A 13,051-nucleotide genomic window follows, 5' to 3' on the forward strand; every position below is an offset into this window, starting at 1 on the left:
TAGTTCTTGGTGACTTTAGCATATCATATGGTTTTGTTTCATTATGTAAATTGTGTGCAAAACAATATATGATAAGAGCTCATTTCCATTTAGTGACTGCCTACTCAGTGCAAGACATTGAGTTAGGCTTCATGGGGGGAGCAAATATTAGTTGACACCTAGTCTATCCATAAGAAGTTTAAAAACTATGAGGAGAAATTAAAAATATAAGTAAATAACTACAAATTCTCTCTCTCTTTCTATATCTGTATACATATGTATATAGATATAGTGTGGGGTGTGTGTATATACGTATACATGTACACTATAAAAAGTATAAGTGAGTAATTATAACTAAATACAGGGAGTACTACGTTAAATATTATAAAGAGACATAGGGAAACTGTGCTGTTTAGGAAAAGTAAGATTTCTTTCAGCTGTGGAATTTCTAGAAGGCTTCATGGATATGATGATGTTTGAGTCTTTAAAAGGATGAGTAGGATTTGGCCACTGGGAATTAATGGGAAGAAATTTCTATGCAAAGACATTGCACACATTGGGACTGCTGAAACAAGGGCACAGCATGGAAGATCAAAAGCCTAGTTTGAGGGGCTTCTCTGGTGGCGCAGTGGTTGAGAGTCCGCCTGCTGATGCAGGGGACACGGGTTCGTGCCCCGGTCTGGGAAGATCCCACATGCCGCGGAGCGGCTGGGCCCGTGAGCCATGGATGCTGAGCCTGCGCGTCTGGAGCCTGTGCTCCGCAACGGGAGAGGCCACAACAGTGAGAGGCCCGCGTACCGCAAAAAAAAAAAAAAAAAAAAGCCTACTTTGGCTGGATCATGTGGAGTTGAAAGGGACTTAGAGAGACAAGGCTTGATTTATGAACAAAGTGAAATAGTTCCCATTCCTCTCACCTTTGTTTCATTTTATAAAATTTTATTGAGCTTTTTTATTTGCTGGGTGTGGTTTTTACCCTGTGAAACCAATCAGTAATAAAACCAGAGTGGAGAACAAAACATATCTGGAAGCCAGTCGTGATGATCTCTCCCAGCCCAAGGAATAACCTTTGAGAAGTCCCTCTAGAATTGGGCATTGGAAAAGCAAATCTTTTATTGGGCAAAGAAAAAGAGTACTCACTATAAGACATTTTGTGAGTGCAGACATTCTTCATTAGCTTGAGGCAAATAAGTCTTTCATACTTTGCATCTCTACAATTTCTATACATGTTTCGCTTTCAATAGAATTGGATCTTATCTCTGCAACTGTGAACCCTGGAAATAGTTTATGTGACACACAAATATTGGATTTAGGGAGAATATGGTTATTTGACTATGTTTAGATGTAACTTTTCAGCAGAATTTCTAAGCCCAACAAAATATGGTCCTTTAATTCTTTCACTCAGTGAATATTATGTTCCTGCTATGCCCCATGTACCATTTTATGGGAAATCGGGAATATTATTATTTTACATTTAGTTTAAAATTAGCAGTTTGATTACCACTTAAAGTTAACTGCTTTTGGATGGACAAGAAATTCCTCTTGAATTAATATTAAGTTCTTAAGAACATATGAGCATTTACCGGAAATAAACTAGTATCTAGTATCTTGCTGTACATTCAGGAATCAATAAATGCTCGTTCAGTATCTTCCATTAGGGAATACACTTCATAGCTGTCAGAGTATCTGGTTGGTCTGAGAAATGGCGAAACTAAACCAAATGGCTTAAGTGGTAATTCATCTTACGGCCATAAAGAGACCACTGTTGAAAATGTGTGACTTAAATACACACATTTACCCCTATATTCCCACAAATTAATTGTGAACTCCAGGATTTTGTGGAGCAGGGACGTATGGATCAGCAAGTTTACTGCTTCTCTTCTTGGCCACGGCACATCCCGCCCCTGACCCCCAACACTGAACAGATAATGAAACCAGAACTCAGAAAGGCATGGGCCCTGCCCAAGGTCTGGATAAAGGTAAAAGCAGGACTATGCTAGACTCCAGTTTTGTGTTCTTTCCAAAATGACTTCAGTGCTGTAACTAATTTTATCCAAAATGTGTTTATCAGCCTTGCTGTCTTAAAAATAAAGAATTTTTGGATAGCTTCTTAGAAAAATGTTAACAAAGAACAGAATTCTGATATGATGGTTTTATGAACTGTATTCACAGAAAGCTTCTGTAGAAATCAGTAGGACCAAGAGATCTGCTGACAAAACAAAGATGTTCTGTCATCAGTGAAATACATATTTAAAAGATACTGACTCTCATTAATGTCTCTTTGATGTGGTTGCTCCCTCCCTCCTTCTTTATTTTTTGAGGTACACGGGCCTCTCACTGTTGTGGCCTCTCCCGTTGCGGAGCACAGGCTCCGGACGCCCAGGCTCAGCGGCCATAGGCTCACGGGCCCAGCCGCTCCGCAGCACGTGGAATCTTCCCAGACCGGGGCACGAACCCGTATCCCCTGCATCGGCAGGCGGACTCTCAACCACTGCACCACCAGGGAAGCCCCCTCCCTCCTTGAGCCGCTGTCTCCCATTGGCTTCTATGATGCTGCACGTTCCTGGTTTTCCTCTCACCTCTTGAGCTACTCTCTTAGCCTCCTTTGCAGGCTCATCCTATTCTATGGAGCTGATGAATATTCCGGGATGTACAAGGTTTACTCCCAGGCATTTCTTCTTAGTAGAGTCTCTTATAGGCAGTCTTTTCCAAGTATAGCATTAGTTTCACTCTGTAGGCAGACTTTTAAATGGACTTCTTCAATCCCGTTTCTTTTCTGAGCTCCAGTGCCAGCTGCCTTCTCATCATCTCCACATGTTGAAGACTGAACTTGAAGTCTTCTCCCACCTGGGTCCTCTACCAGTATTCCTTGAGTAATTGAATGGCAACATCACCCATCCAGTGTTGCAAGCCAGAAACCTAGGAGTCATCTTTGATTCCTCCCTCTGCTTCCCTTCCCTATATTCTAGTCCATTCGCAAGTTTTGACAGTATTACTGCTGGACAGTGTTATGTCTTCATCACCCAGATCCTCTCTACTGACCTCTGTCACCTGGACCACTGCAGTGGTTTCTGCATAGCTGTCACAGTGTTACAGGAATATGATTGACAGAGAGACTCGGTTAGAAGAGGTGGCATTTACTAAATTTCAAAGGATAGGCATCTTAAGGTTGTGCTTATACAAAGCAGTAGGCAATGCAGCGGGCTCAGATTTCCCATGAGATGTGTGTTACTATTGGAAAAGCTGGTCTTTGCCATTCTTGTACTCTCCAATGGGGGACATTGTCTCAGGTTTCGGGCCTGTTGGACAGCGTTACGGCTTCCTACACCAGCCTTCCTGAATCAGCTCTTGCTCCCATGCAGGCCAGGAGTCTTCTGCCTTCTGCAGAAGTCTTCTTACCTTCTGCGGCCAGTGGAGTCTTCACCACACATATTTTGTGACCACACTAACCATTCATCGTCAGTCCGCTTCGGTTGTTCCTCTTCACCTCCCCAACCTTCTCAGACCTCTTCTCTTTTCTGTTGACTTCCTCTCCATGAGTCTGAATACATCTGTACGTTACCTTCTATTTTATGTCTTCAGTTCTTACTTGCCCCTAACTCCATACTCAAATATCTCCATATTTAGAGATATACTTGGATATCTAGATATACTGGATCTCTGGTTGGATTTCTTTCGGGCACCTCAAACCTAACATGGCCAAAACAAAACTGATTTTTACCCCCAAACCTTGGTGTTCTCCATATCAGTAAGGATTGTTCTGTTCTTAGCTCAGGCTAAAAACCTTGGAGTTATCCTTAACTCTTCTCTTTCTCTCATCCTACACCTCCTAGCCATTAGCATAGCCTGTTGATTTTACCTTAAAAGTTCGTCCCTACTTTTCACCAGCTCCACTGTTATCACCCTGGTCTGGACCACAGTTATCTTTACCTTAAATTACAGCCATAGCCTCCCAACTGGTCCATCCCTCCCCACCCTTCAGCCTATGTTCAGCACATCATCTAGAGGGACTATTTTTAAAGAGAAGTCGGATTACAACTTCCTTTGTGCAAAACGTAAAGATTTCTCATCTCAAGGGTAAAAGACAATGTTGTTACCTACAAGACCCTGTATGACCTGCTTTCCTGCTGCCGTCTTAGACTTTTTCTCCTAGACACTTCACATTAGCCTCTGTGAGATTCCTGCAGGACACTAAGCAAGCCTTTGCCTCAGGGCCTTCTACATGCTTGCGGCCAAATCCCACACCTGTGTTCAGATGTCATCACCAGTGAGGCTTTCTTTAATTCACTCTGCTTGATAGTAACCTTTTTTCCTCATCCCCAGCTCCCCTCCCCCAGTCTGGAAGCTTACCTCCATTTTCTCCTTCCTTTTTCTACTTAGCACATACTATTCTCTCATCAGAGTGTAAACTTTGTCTATCTTCTTCACTCCTGATTCCCTGGGTCCTTGGACAGTCCTGGCATATCAGTGCTCAGCAAATATGCTGAGGGAATAATCATCATATTCCAGTCTAATCCTCTTCATTTTTTCTTTGGAGAGTGAAATGAACAAGTCTGCCCACCTGCCCGGCCTTGTGTCACATATTTGTCTTATCACTCTGCACCTCTTACCTGGCCTGCTTTGTGTTCCTCCAAGCTCTCTCCTGCCATTGGGTTTGTACATGTTCTACCTGGAGACCATTCTGCTTCCTGCCCTTACTCTCAGCTGCCTGGTATCTCCTACTCTGCATTAGATGTCAGTTCCCGCATGACTGCTGCCTGCAAGGGAAACTTTCCAGTCAAATTTCTGTGTTCTTTTCCTTCCTGGCACTTATTTGAGTTTTCCTGTCCCACTAGCCTGGAAGTTCTGTGAGAGCATGTGTTTATTTATCACTATATGTGCAGCATATATGTATATGGTATATGTAGGCTCTCAATACATATTTGATAAGTAGAAGAATGAGAGTTTTGTGGGCAGCTAAGTCATATAGAGAGGGAAGTGGAAGTGGCATTGGAAGGAAACAACATGTTTTTTTTAATGTGTAAGGAAAGAAGCTGAAAACTATTTATGAATATCTAAGGATTAAAAGTAATTTAAAATTTGCAGAGGATTACTTACTGCAGTTGCATTTGGCTGGGTAGAAGGCAGGGAGAGGATGGCTAATTATTCATTATTGTGATTAAAGAACACACAACTACGGCGAGGCATTAGTTGGCTCAGAGCTGTTGCCTTGCACACTCGCTTCATAGAGAATAAAGACGGTTGAGCAAATGAAATCGTGGTTTTCAAGTTTTGAATGCTGATGGGGGAAATCTATAGTGTTCTATAAGTTGGGTGTTCAAGAAGTCCTGTTTGGGAATGAATGTCAGACTTATATAATTGTGCTAGCATGATGGAGTTTGAATTGGGATGTACAGGGAAGAGGTTCTATTTCATAGACTGAAGTTTTGGTTTTTGAGGGTAGAACCTACTCAGTAGAGTCAGGGTAAATAGGAGAGTGTCTCAAAGAGCATTTATTTAGACAAGAATGCCTCTTTTGTCGCACTTTCAACTTTTAACATTTGCATCTTTTTCACCTCTATTTCATTCTTTTCTCTTAGCCTTTCCTATAAGTTTCCGAGCTAAAGATAGTTGTCAGTCCCATGCCTACAATGTGCAAGGCACTGTGCCTAGTGGAGGCGTCCACCAGCAAGATGAACTTGCAGAAATTTTTGTTTGTAGAGGAATGATTTGGGGTAATGAGAAAGCAAAGATTACAGATAAAATTTGAGAACCAGTGATCTAATCCTTCCCTGCTGCCTTCAGACAGCACTAAGCATAAATCAAACAAGCTATCTAACAGATCTCTTTGAGAGGGTAGATTCCACAGCCTCCTGTTTGAGAATTTCTCCATCACTGTCATAATTTGGCTGTTTGTATCTGACCTGCACTCCAGCGGGTAGCATTTGCATCTCTACAATTTCTATACATGTTTCGCTTTCAATAGAATTGGATCTTATCTCTGCAACTGTGAACCCTGGAAATAGTTTATGTGACACACAAATATTGGATTTAGGGAGAATATGGTTATTTGACTATGTTTAGATGTAATTTTTCAGCAGAATTTCTAAGCCCAACAAAATATGGTCCTTTAATTCTTTCACTCAGTGAATATTATTCACTGAATATTATGTTCCTGCTATGCCCCATGTACCATTATATGGGAAATCGGGAATACTATTATTTTACATTTAGTTTAAAATTAGCAGTTTGATTACCACTTAAAGTTAACTGCTTTTGGATGGACAAGAAATTCCTCTTGAATTAATATTAAATTCTTAAGAACATATGAGCATTTACCAGAAATAAACTAGTTCTTTAGTTATCACGGGAAATGGAGGCCATCTGGCTGCCACTGTTGGTATGAGAGACCTGTGTGGCACATCACTGTCATTTTTAATAATATGTTCTACTTTCACCCCATGCTCTTGTAGTAAAGTCCTCAGAATAATAAATCAGAGTCTACTGTTTTACACTAGATGGCCCTCTTTGGTAGCTCACGTCCCACAGCTGTGGTTTTCTCTTTAGAATCAAGAGTGAATAGAAGTTTAAGGAAGAGTGCCAATGTGTTTCTTTGCTTATTTTAAACCAATAAACCTTTTTCTTATTAAAATTTAAGTTTACACTAATTAGGAAAGACTGCTATGTTGAGATAATAGAAAACATACTGGATTCTCAAAATCGCACTTGGCAATTTGTGATATTTTTGTCGGTCCTTGCCACTGCTTCAGGAACTCAGCAGTCTTTTTCTCAGCTTCACGGAGAGCCCTAACTACAGCTTTCCTCACTTTTTCTGCTGATTTCAAGTTAAATTGTATCTTTTTTGCGGGGTGTTAAAAAAAGTTGTTAAGGACAGGTTAGCACTTAGTAAAATGGAGAGCTTTGAAGACTATTAGTGGACAGGTATCCAGAATATTTTGATTGAAGACAAATCCAGAGGAATTCCTGGAACCTCCTATAACCGTTTTCCTATAACCGAAGAGCAAGCATATCTTATAATGATGATGTCAAGTAATAACAGCGGCTAACGTCTCTGTGTGTTTATTATGTGCCAGTCATTGTACTTAGATTGTATACTCATTCACTTTAATTCTCATTACATCCCTGTGAAGTAGGTACTACTTCCTCCATGTAATGGATGTGGAAACTGAGCCTCAGAGAGATTTAGTAACTTATACAGGGTCACCTAGCCAGGAAGTGGTAGAGCCGTAGTTTGAACCCAGGCAGCTTGGCGCCAAATCTTCTGCTTTTTACCAGTACATCTAACTCAAGGCATTGTTTGCAAAACAGTCTAATAACCATCTCATGCTCAGTTGGGTGCTTAATGTTCATTTTCAAGGTTTCTACCAAGAAATGTTTCTTCTTTGTAAAATACTAATTTATAGCATCGACATCTGCAGGCTTTCCAACCTCATGTCTTACCCCATTCAAATCCATCCACAAAAATGATCTTTCTATAATAAGAAAGTTACCTTGCCACTGCTCCCATTTGACACCTTTTGGGACTCCTCTTCCCTTATAGGAAAGTACAGACTTCTTTTACATCACCTGCAAGACTCTCTCTGCCCAGAGGCTGGGCAGCCTCACCTGTATCAGCTCTTCCCCACCAGGCTCAGATTTCTCCTCCAGTTCCACCCAGGAATCACCTCACTGTGTCATGGCCCCTTGCCTTTTTTTTTTTTTGCGCACGGGCTTTCTCTAGTTGCGGCGAGCGGGGGCTACTCTTCCTTGTGGTGCACCGTCTTCTCACCTCAGTGGCCTCTCTTGTTGCGGAGCATGGGCTCTAGGTGGGTGGGCTTCAGTAGTTGTGGCACGTGGGCCCAGTAGTTGTAGGCTGCAGAGCGCAGGCTCAGTACTTGTGGTGCGCGGGCTCAGTTGCTGCGCGGCATGTGGCATCCTGCTGGACCAGGACTCGAACCCGTGTCGCTTGCATTGGCAGGTGGATTCTTAACCACTGCACCACCAGGGAAGTCCTGGCCCCTTGCTTTAGTAGAGCTGTTTCATCATCCTGGAAAACCCCTTCCTACTGTCTTAGTCTATTCAGGCTGGTATAACAAAATATCGCGAACAGGATGGCTTATGAACAGCAGAAATTTATTGCTCACAGTTCTGGAGATGGAGAGTCTGAGATCAGAGTGCCAGCATGGTCAGCTGAGGGCTCTCTTCTGGCTCGCAGACTTCTCATTGTACCTTCACAGGGTGGAAGGGGCAAGAGATCAGTATGAGGCTTCTTTTTTTTTTAGCATTTAATAAATTTACTTATTTAATAAAGTTCCTCTTTCTCATGATAGCTTCTGATTTAGTTGTTGTTGTTTTTAACATCTTTATTGGAGCATAATTGCTTTACAATGGTGTGTTAGTTTCTGCTATATAATAAAGTGAATAAAATATACATATACATATATCCCCATATCTCTTCCCTCTAGCATCTCCCTCCCACCCTCCCTATCCCACCCCTCTAGGTGGTCACAGAGCACCGAGCTGATCTCCCTGTGCCTTGCGGCTGCTTCCCACTAGCTATCTATTTTACATTTGGTAGTGTGTATATGTCCATGCCACTCTCTCACGTTGTCCCAGCTTACCCTTCCCCGTCCCCATGTCTTCAAGTCCATTCTCTACATCTGCGTCTTTACTCCTGTCCAGCCCCTAGGTTCTTCAGAACCTTTTCTTTTTAGATTCCATATATATGTGTTAGCATACGATATTTGTTTTTCTTTCTGACTTACTTCACTCTGTATGACAGTCTCTAGGTCCATCTACCTCACTGCAAATAACTCAATTTCGTTTCTTTTTATGGCTGAGTAATATTCCATTGTATGTATGTGCCACATCTTCTTTATCCATTCACTAAGTGTCTGTGGACACTTAGGTTGCTTCCATGTCCTAGCTATTGTAAATAGTGCTGCAATGAACATTGTGGTACATGACTTTTCTTGAATTATGGTTTTCTCAGGGTATATGCCCAGTACTGGGATTGCTGGGTCATATGATAGTTCTGTTTTTAGTTTTTTAAGGAACCTCCATACTGTTCTCCATAGTGGCCGTATCAATTTACATTCCCACCAACAGTGCAGGAGGGTTCCCTTTTCTCCACACCCTCTCCAGCATTTATTGTTTGTAGATTTTTTGATGATGGCCATTCTGACTGGTGTGAGGTGATATCTCACTGTAGTTTTGATTTGCATTTCTCTAATGATTAGTGATGTTGAGCATCCTTTCATGTGTTCATTGGCAATCTGTATATCATCTTTGGAGAGATGTCTGTTTAGGTCTTCTGCCCAATTTTGGATTGGTTGTTTGTTTTTTTGACACTGAGCTGCATGAGCTGCTTGTAAATTTTGGAGATTAATCCTTTGTCAGTTGCTTTATTTGCAAATATTTTCTCCCATTCTGAGGGTTGTCTTTTCGTCTTGTTTATGTTTTCCTTTGCTGTGCAAAAGCTTTGAAGTTTCATTAGGTCCCAGTTGTTTATTTTTGTTTTTACTTCCATTTTTCTAGGAGATGGGTCAAAAAGGATCTTGCTGAGATTTATGTCATAGAATGTTCTGCCTATGTTTCCCTCTAAGAGTTTTTTAATATCTGGCCTTACATTTAGATCTTTCATCCAGTTTGAGTTTATTTTGTGTGTGGTGTTAGGGAGTGTTCTAATTTCATTCTCTTACATGTAGCTGTCCAGTTTTCCCAGCACCACTTATTGAAGAGGCTGTCTTTTCTCCATTGTATATTCTTGCCTCCTTTATCAAAGATAAGGTGACCATCTGTGCGTGGGTTTATCTCTGGGCTTTCTATCCTGTTCCATTGATCTGTGTTTCTGTTTTTGAGCCAGTACCACACTGTCTTGATTCCTGTAGCTTTGTAATATAGTCTGAAGTCAGGGAGCCTGATTCCTCCAACTCCATTTTACTTTCTCAAGATTGCTTAGGCTATTCGGGGTCTTTTGTGTTTCCATACAAATTGTGAAATTTTTTGTTCTAGTTCTGTGAAAAATGCTATTGGTAGTTTGATAGGGATTGCACTGAATCTGTAGATTGCTTTGGGCCGTATAGTCATTTTCACAGTGTTGATTCTTCCAATCCAAGAACATAGTATATCTCTCCATCTGTTTGTAACATCTTTAATTTCTTTCATCATTGTCTTATAGTTTTCTGCATACAGGCTTTTGTCTCCTTAGGTAGGTTTATTCCTAGGTATTTTATTCTTTTTGTTGTAGTGGTAAATGGGAGTGTTTCCTTAATTTCTCTTTCAGACTTTTCATCATTAGTGTATAGGAATGCAAGAGATTTCTGTGCATTAATTTTGTATCCTGCTACTTTACTGAATTCATTGATTAGCTCTAGTAGTTTTCTGGTAGCATCTTTCGGATTCTCTAAGTATAGTATCATGTCATCTTCAAACAGTGACAGTTTTACTTCTTCTTTTCCGATCTGGATTCTTTTTTTTCTTTTTCTTCTCTCATTGCTGTGGCTAAAACTTTCTGAACTGTTGAATAATATTGGTGAGAATGGACAACCTTGTCTTGTTCCTTATCTTAGTGGAAATGGTTTCAGTTTTTCACCATTGAGAATGATGTTGGCTCTGGGTTTGTCATATATGGCCTTTATTATGTTGAGGTAAGTTCCCTCTGTGCCTACTTCCTGGAGGTTTTTATCATAAATGGGTGTTGAATTTTGTCGAAAGCTTTTTCTGCATGTATTGAGATGATCGTATGGTTTTTATCCTTCAGTTTGTTAATATGGTGTATCACGTTGATTGATTTGCGTATGTTGAAGAATCCTTGCATTCCTGGGATAAACCCCACTTAATCATGGTGCATGATCCCTTACTGTGCTGTTGGATTCTGTTTGCTAGTATTTTGTTGATGATTTTTGCATCAGTGTTCATCAGTGATATTGGCCTGTAGTTTTCTTTCTTTGTGACGTATTTGTCTCGTTTTGGTATCAGGGTGATGGTGGTCTCATAGAATGAGTTTGGGAGTGTTCCTCCCTCTGCTGTATTTTGGAAGAGTTTGAGAAGGATAGGTGTTAGTTCTTCTCTAAATATTTGATAGAATTTGCCTGTGAAGCCATCTGGTCCTGGACTTTTGTTTGTTGGAAGATTTTTAATCACAGTTTCAATTTCAGTGCTTGTGATTGGTCTGTTTATAATTTCTGTTTCTTCCTGGTTCAGTCTCGGGAGGTTGTGCTTTTCTAAGAATTTGACCATTTTATTGGCATAGAGTTGCTTGTAGTAATCTCTCATGATCCTTTGTATTTCTGCAGTGTCAGTTGTTACTTCTCCTTTTCCATTTCTAATTCTATTGATTTGAGTCTTCTCGCTTTTTTTCTTGATGAGTCTGGCTAATGGTTTATCAATTTAGTTTATCTTCTCAAAGAACCAGCTTTTAGTTTTATTGATTTTTGCTTTTGTTTCCTTCATTTCTTCTTCATTTATTTCTGATCTGACCTTTGTCATTTTTTTCCTTCCACTAACATTGGGGTTTTTTTGTTCTTTCTCTGATTGCTCTAGGTGTAAGGTTAGGTTGTTTATTTGAGGTATTTCTTGTTTCTTGAGGTAGGATTGTATAGCTATAAACCTCCCTCTTAGAACTGCTCTTGCTGCATCCCATAGGTTTTGGGTTGTCGTGTTTTCGTTGTCATTTGTTTCTAGGTATTTTTTGATTTCCTCTTTGATTCCTTCAGTGATCTCTTGGTTATTTAGTAGTGTATTGTTTAGCCTCCATGTGCTTGTATTTTTTACAGATTTTTCCCTGTAATTGATATCTAGTCTCATAGTGTTGTGGTCGGAAAAGATACTTGATTCGATTTCAATTTTTTTAGATTTACCAAGGCTTGATTTGTGACCCAAGATATGATCTATCCTGGAGGATGTTAACACCATGAGCACTTGAGAAGAAAGTGTATTCTGTTGTTTTTGGATGGAATGTCCTATAAATATCAATTAAGTCCATCTTGTTTAATGTATCATTTAAAACTTGTGTTTCCTTATTTTTTTTTCATTTTGGATGATCTGTCCATTGGTGAAAGTGAGGTATTAAAGTCCCCTACTATGAATGCGTTACTGTCGATTTCCCCTTTTATGGCTGTTAGTATTTGCCTTATGTATTGAGGTGCTCCTATGTTGGGTGCATAAGTATTTACAGTTGTTATATCTTCTTCTTCGATCAATCCCTTGATCATTATGTAGTGTCCTTCTTTGGCTTTTGTAATAGTCTTTATTTTAAAGTTTATTTTGTGTGATATGAGAATTTCTACTCCAGCTTTCTTTTGATTTCCATTTGCATGGAATATCTTTTTCCATCACCTCACTTTCAGTCTGTATGTGTCCCTAGGTCTGAAGTGGGTCTCTTGTAGACAGCATATATACGGGTCTTGTTTTTGTATCCATTCAGCCAGTCTATGTCTTTTGGTTGGAGCATTTAATCCACTTACATTTAAGGTAGTTATTGATATGTATGTTCCTATTACCATTTTCTTAATTGTTTTGGGTTCGTTATTGTAGGTCCTTTCCTTCTCTTATGTTTCCTGCCTAGAGAAGTTCCTTTAGCACTTGTTGTAGAGCTGGTTTGGTGGTGCTGAATTCTCTTAGCTTTTGCTTGTTTGTAAAGGTTTTAATTTCTCAGTCGAATCTGAAAGAGGTGCTTGCTGGGTAGAGTAATCTTGGTTGTAGGTTTTTCCCTTTCATGACTTTCAATATGTCCTGCCCCTCCCTTCTGGCTTGCAGGGTTTCTGCTGAAAGATCGCTGTTCACCTTATGGGGATTCCCTAGTTTGTCATTGGTTGCTTTTCCCTTGCTGCTCTTAATATTTTTTTCTTTGTGTTTAATTTTTGATAGTTTGATTAATATGTGTCTTGTCATGTTCCTCCTTGGATTCATTCTGTATGGGACTCTCTGTGTTTCCTGGACTTGATTATTTCTTTCCCATATTAAGGAAGTTTTCAACTGTAGTCTCTTCAAATATTTTCTCAATCCCTTTTATTTTCTCTTCTTCTTCTGGGACCCCTGTAATTCAAATGTTGGTGCGTTTAATGTCCCAGAGGTTTCTGAGACTGTCCTCAAT

General features: G+C 40.1%; 1 protein-coding gene across 4 annotated transcripts in view; it reads left to right on the forward strand.

Moving 5' to 3' along the window:
- The window catches only part of DROSHA (drosha ribonuclease III), a 129,723-nt gene that overhangs the window by 101,874 nt on the left and 14,798 nt on the right, over window positions 1–13,051 (forward strand). The window lies entirely within an intron of this gene.

This window comes from Leucopleurus acutus, assembly GCF_964270905.1.
Source record: "Leucopleurus acutus genome assembly, chromosome: 3".
In the NCBI taxonomy this organism is placed as follows: Eukaryota; Metazoa; Chordata; class Mammalia; order Artiodactyla; family Delphinidae; genus Leucopleurus; species Leucopleurus acutus.